Below are 5711 nucleotides of genomic sequence, written 5' to 3'. Positions count from 1 at the left end.
CTTAACTTACTGACACTTTCCAAAGTCAAGTCTTAGATTCTTTGTAAATTTCTCTGGATTTTTAATTGGTTTAATTAGTCTCATTCAGTGAATCTTTAATTGTTTCTGAACATTCTGATAAGAAAAATATTTTGTAATTGTCTATATCTTCAGTTTACCTCTTTCCAATTCGAATTAATAATTTTAAAAAGTAGAATCAAGCTCATTTTCTTGTTTAGAGGCTTTACAAGAAGGTAAAAGCATTCTTATTTTTGTTTCAAAGAAAATAATATAGTCTTTTTTAAAATGTTTTGTTTTTTATATTTTTTCCAGATTTATAGGAACTATTCTTTTTCTTTTCTTTTAAACTCTTACCTTCTGTCTTAGAATACTAAGTATTGTTTCCAAGTCAGAAGAGCAGTAAGGGCTAGGCAAGTGGGGTTAAGTGACTTGTTTAGGGTCACACAACCAGGGGGAAGTGTCCATTTTGAACCCAGCACCTTCCATTTCCTAACTTGACTTTCTATCCACTGAGACACCGCGCTGCCCCATAGTAATTATTTTTTAAGATTTCCTAAAACAGATCATTCCTTTTGAGATATGAATAAGAATTTAGAGACACAAAATCATAGAATTACTATTATAGAAAGTCAGTTTGACTTCCCTTTTTTCCGAGATGAGGAAATTGAGATCCAGAAACATGAAGTAATTTGCTCAAAATCACAGCTAATTAATGCCAAACTTAGAATTAGAAGCCATTACCCCTATATCCCAAACCAGTGCTTTTTCCATCATCCATGTGGACATACAAATACAAAGAGTTTTTTTTTACTGTCCTAATGTCTATTAGGATTATTTCAAAGAGATCTGGATATAAGGTTAATTAAATTCACCAAAATAGACTTGATTTTTGGTCTTGACATAATTTCATTGGTATGGGATGTTCAAACTCCCTACATTAACACAGATAAACAACTGCTCTGTTTTTATGGACTTGAAAGAATTGCCTGAGGCACTGAAAGGTTTAAGCAATTTTCCAGTAGGTACCAAAAGCAGGGCTTGAACTCAGTTCCTCCCTATTCCAAGCAACCAATTCTATATTACATTGAACTGTCTGAATTAATATAGCAAAGGAAAAATAGCAGAATATTGTTGAGTCTTTTTCAGTCATGTCCAACTTTTCATGACCCTATTTGGGGTTTTCTTGACAACAATACCGGAGTAGTTTGCTATTTCCTTCTCAAAGTCATTTTACAGATGAGGAAACTCAGGTAAACAGGGTTAAGTGACTTGTCTAGGATCACAGGGCTGGTAAACTCTAGGTTCAGTGCTCTATCTACTGTGCCACCAAGCTGCCCTAGAATATGAAAACCAAAAAAAAAAAAAGGACAGAAATTTTTAATTGTTATTTATGACCTCTTTTTTCATCCTTTAAGAAGAAAAATGGGTAAGTATATTTAGGGTTTTATTTTCATTTTTAAGAATTTCTTAGATTTTCTACTTTTTAAGTTATTCAACTGAAACAAGAACTGAAGTATTTTCACACTTATGTCAAGGAAAGCGGGTACAAGGGTTAAGGAAGTTATTTTGAAGACAAGTAGTTGACATAGATGAGTTCACATCATGGAGGTCAAGGTGCCTTTTGTTTCTGAAATGCTTATAGTCTTGACTAGTGACTATTCTATGCATCTGCTAATTTCTCAATTAGTAGTTCAGCATTTCCTGCTACATTATAAATTGACTCCATTACCTAAAAAAAAAAAATCAGTTGACTCTCACTGATTTTTTTACAACTATGTAGTCACAAAATTACACTAATATTCATTTAACAACATATAAAAGAGGAAATGGACAGGAATCATGCAGTTCTTTTAAAGATGGATTTCTGAATTAGTGATCTCACCTCCAGACCTGAAGTGCGGCATGAGAAGAAAGCCCATGTTTACAGAAAAGACATTTTTGTACTTTTCAGGTTTTGTACCACAGCTTTATCTAAGCTCATATAGTATAAAGCAGTGATTCCTAAAGTGGGTGCCACCGCCCCCTGGTGGGTGCTGTAGCAATCCAAGGAGGCAGTGATGGCCACAGGTGCATTTTGGAACGTGGATTCAGTGCGATAACCAATTTATTAACAAAAAAAAGAAACCAACTGCAAATAGTCAATCACGGCGATTTAAGATTACTGCTGACGAAAATGGAGCCAAGGATTACTAAATTGGTAGCAGCACACCAGGTTCATCCTTCTCATTAAGATGATTTTGAATATTTTAACTTTTTTTGTATTACATTCTATTCTGAATTCAATAGTTTCATAATTTCAAAGTTCAATGTTTCTAATTTACACCTTTCTTTACTATATTTTACGAAAAAGGTAGAAACATTAATACATGTATCTTTCCTATTAATTGCTATTAAAATTTTAAAAAAATAATTTCCAGGGGGCGCTAAGTAATATTTTTTCTGGAAAGGGGGAGGTAGGCCAAAAAGGTTTGGGGACCACTGGTATAAAGCTTCTTGAAGGCAGAGTGCATGTCCAACTCTTAATATTCTTAAAAAACAACAACAACAACAACAACAAACCCTTACCTTCCGCCTTAAAATCAATAGTATGTATTGATTCCAAGGCAGAAGAATGGTAAGAGCTAGGCAATGAGAGTTAAGTGACTTGCCCAGGGTCACCCAGCTAGGAAGTGCCTGAGGTCACATTTGAACCCAGGACCTCCCATCAATCCACTGAGCTACCTAGCTGCCCCCTCTTAATATTCTTTCAGCAGATGGCAGAGGACTTTGGATATATAGTACATCCAGGATAAATATTTGTCATATGAATGAATAAATTACTTTTTAAAAATGTTAAGCCCTTTCATATTAATATCTCACTCTTCTCCATACCCTCAAATGAGGTACCAGGATATTCTTGTTCCAGAGAGGAAATTGTCCTATATTTTTGCAACCCCCCAAAGAAATATATATTCATCTTTATTCATTGTATTCATTAAAAATTGTACTCTTTCCACGAGTCTCTTTTTACAGTCTTCTTCCCTGAGACCCCCCCCCAATTCCGAAGGGGCTGGTTAGGTAGCAGATGCACCTACCCAGAGGGATATTATTTTTTCTGCCCAACTTATTTCCAGTTTTCCCCACTCCTTCAAAGCTATTCAGTGGAAGAGTCCCTCTCCCTGAGAAACCATCTCACTTAAATATTCACATCAAGAAGGAAATCAAGCCACTACAGTGTTTTTCCATCTCTGTGATGTTTCTGGGTCCTCTGAATGCTTTCAACTTGCTAGTGTCTATTCAATGACTCTTAATTTCTCAATTAGTAGTTCAAAGATGCTGGCTATGTTACAAATTGACTCCTTCAGCTCAAAATCAATTGCAGGCCTTCCGTATGCAAGACTCCCATTGATTTCTATAAAACAGTGCACTCACAAAATAACGGTAATGCTCATTTAATGACCAATAAGATTTACAGTCCTGCTCAAAGTTGCTTTCCAGTTGAGACAGATCGTGGGAGGAAGGCTTTAGTGTAGCAGTGAATATTACAGGTCAGCAATTTCTTCTGAGCAACCACCACCACCACCACCACAAAATTCCCTGAGTGGGGGGGAAACTTTTTAGGTGGAGGGCAAATGATTTTATTCCTTTTTAAAATAACTCGTATGAAAAAAATAACTTTCACGCTCTCTGGTTTGTAGAGAAATGGTTGTCCCTCCCATCGTCCTCCCTTCCTTCTAAAGACTCCAATCTATCCATTGCTCCCCTTTGTTTCCTATGGCCGGAGGGGATCTAGCAAAGGCCATTAAAGGAACAGCCACAAAACTGCACATTCTAATGAGGGTTTTCCAGCAGTGCTGCTAATGTACTTTTCTTTGTAAAAATTTGAGGTTTGTCGTGCAACATTTGCTGATACTTACATAAAAAGGTACATTACTATGCATCATTGAATTTCTGATAATTGAGTGTGCTGGGGAGCATGGCTTGGGATGAAGGGAGGGTGGAAAGGGGTGCTGAAAACTGGGATCTGGGAAGAATTTTTATGGGTCAGGAACTTTTTTGAATCAATGTCCCAGGCGAGCTGGAAGGTGTCATGGGAGGATTTGCCTGAGTTGATTAATTATTGTACAGTGTGGGGCAGGTTGGAACAGGATTTGGAAGAGGAAGAAAGCATATTACCACGCTTTTTTTTCTGAGTTGGTTTAATATGCTGTACTAGAAGGGACATTAGCAAAACACCAGAAACCTTGTTATTCAATCACCGAATATGAGGGCTAAGAAGGAGTCTTAGCCCTCACCTGATTTAGCTCCCTCATTTTACAAATTAGGAAGCCGAGGCTCAGGGTTGTGTCTAAAGGTCATATCGTTGCTGTCAAAGTAATGTCTAAAATCCATGTTTTCAGTGTTCGAAGCAAAGGGACTTCCTAATAGACGTGATTATTGCCCTTCATTAGACTGAGAACTGATGGTTCAGTTACTACTAGTTTAAGGGTTGTGAATACTAAAAGCAAAGAGGCCAGGCTGTAAAAAGGAATTACAGGATCTACCTTGAAGAGAAGAGGCTAGACTTTCACTTTTTTTTTTTTGCAGTGTTCCAGTAAAAGAGTTAGGCACTTAGCATCTCCTGGATACATGACAGTGCAGTTTACAGACAGAAACTCAGTGGGAGAAATGAAACTGTGGGAAGAGAATTCAATTTGGCTATGAAGGCACAATCCTGAGTCTCCTTTCTGACTGTGAGAGACAGAGCAGGGCTTTGTAAATTCTTTGATATGTTCCTGGCATTGAATAAAATTTCTTACAGTCAACATAGCTGCTTTACATTTTTATGAAAAAAAAATGAGTTTGTTTTTGTCAACATAATGCTACTTGAAATAATGCGATAATGCTTCGGTAGCAAGAAGGTGAGATGGCTTGTACTGTGCATTCTATAGCATGCAACAAATAGGATTTCATTTTATCCACTTTACATGTAAAGCCCTTGTATTTTCCACTTATGCCAGAGGGGGGAAAGGATAGCCAGCAAATATGGGAAAAAACGTCTCCTTCCCCACCTCTTTATCTTCCTATCACTAGGCTTCCAGGACTGTACGTCTTTTGTTCTGTAATTCAGAGTTGCAAGCCCCCTCCTCACTACCCCACACCTAGCAGAGACCTTGATGCCTAAATGGGGCTCATTCAGTTACTGATACTGACTGAAAGCAATAATTACATTTTGAATTGTTGGCTAGGAAAAGAGAGGCTGGATACTGCCAGCCAGCTTTTTATGCAATTTTTCCTTTAAACACTGTGAATTTGGATTTGGCTTTAGGCTTAAAAGTAGCCTTTGAATGACTGCCATGTCAAATTTAAAGTAAGTCTGTATCACACTGTATCAGACTATAATGCCTCCAACTAATATTTTGATAAGCCTACTGAGCACCCACGAGAAACTACCCATAAAGACATTAGAGGTTATATGAACACCTTGGTTTCTCACGTGGATTTTAGAGACCTGTCTCTTCACTGTATGCACAGCCCCCTCACACATCATCAGAAAAGCTCCAGTTTCCCATATCTATTATTTACTCAGAGTTCCTGTAGGTGGAATTGATATTATGGCTGTATTTCATCAAATGTCCACAACTAAAAATTGCTATTAAATATTAATCTTAAAATTTTCGCATTAGTGATTCTGAGTATTTTCATCTGACAGCTTCATCTATTTAGAAATAAACCTTAGAGATTTTTCATCT

This window comes from Gracilinanus agilis, chromosome 3 (genome assembly GCF_016433145.1).
Source record: "Gracilinanus agilis isolate LMUSP501 chromosome 3, AgileGrace, whole genome shotgun sequence".
Classification (NCBI taxonomy): domain Eukaryota; kingdom Metazoa; phylum Chordata; class Mammalia; order Didelphimorphia; family Didelphidae; genus Gracilinanus; species Gracilinanus agilis.
This window is presented reverse-complemented; position numbering follows the sequence as displayed.